The following is a 1,060-nucleotide window of genomic DNA, read 5'->3' on the forward strand; positions in this document are numbered from 1 at the left end:
ATAACTCAAAAGCATCAATTCTTCTACGGTCTTCCTTATTCACTGTCCAGCTTTCACATGCATATGAGGTTATTGAAAATACCATGACTTGGGTCAGTCAAACAATCAAATGATGTACCATACTGTATTGTGCAAATCGACAGCAAAAACCTCTTTAAAGCTTTAAAAAGCAAGTAAGTTAATTTGGTACTAAGGTGCACCTGACCAAAGTCACACCATTTCCAATCACCCTCATCTGCCTGGGAAAGCTGGGCAATGAATATGGAAGACTGAAGAATTGATACTTTGTATTATGGTGTTGGTAAAGAGTACTGAATGTTCTATAGATTGTCAGAAGATCGAGCAGATCTGTTCTAGAAGAAGCACAGCAGAAATAAAGTTCCTTAGAAGGGAGCATGACTCAGTCTCATGTACTCAGTCATGTTACCAGGAGGGACCAGTCCTTGGAAAGGACATCATGCTGATAAAGTTGAGGGCCAGTGAAAAAGTGAAAGCCCTCAAGGAGATGAATTGACACGGTGGCTGCAAACAGGAGGCTGCAACATTGTTGTTTGTTGACACAGGATTAAGAAGAGTTGTCACATAGGGTCACATGCGTCTGAACTGACTCAAGGGCTTCTAACAACCTGACAACTTCCAATTGGATGCATATCTTTTTGTGTTGAGATTGTACATTATTTTATATGACAGTCAGCACATAGGATTAAAAGACAGTTGTGATACTCCCATTCTGAGACAGCAGTGTTGTGATCATAAACCCAGAGTTCCTTTCAGAAACTGTGTGTGTGTGTGAGATTATTTTAGTAAACGCACAAGGGAAGTAGAAAGGAGGTGAAGGGAAATGAGTGAAAGTTTTAAGTTTCATATTTCCAACTTGAAAACCATCTTGGGAAGTATCAGTGCCCTTCAAAGGAAAAAGAACACAAGCTTGAAAGGGGGCAGGATATGAAAAAGAGCCGGTGTAATGGACTGTTGAGTGGAGAAGGAAGCACACCATATGCAGTGCCCTAAGGGAAGAGTGGATAAACAAAGTGAGACTGAGGCTTTGGGCTTCATGAAG

Source organism: Chrysochloris asiatica, unplaced genomic scaffold (assembly GCF_000296735.1).
Source record: "Chrysochloris asiatica unplaced genomic scaffold, ChrAsi1.0 scaffold00197, whole genome shotgun sequence".
Classification (NCBI taxonomy): domain Eukaryota; kingdom Metazoa; phylum Chordata; class Mammalia; order Afrosoricida; family Chrysochloridae; genus Chrysochloris; species Chrysochloris asiatica.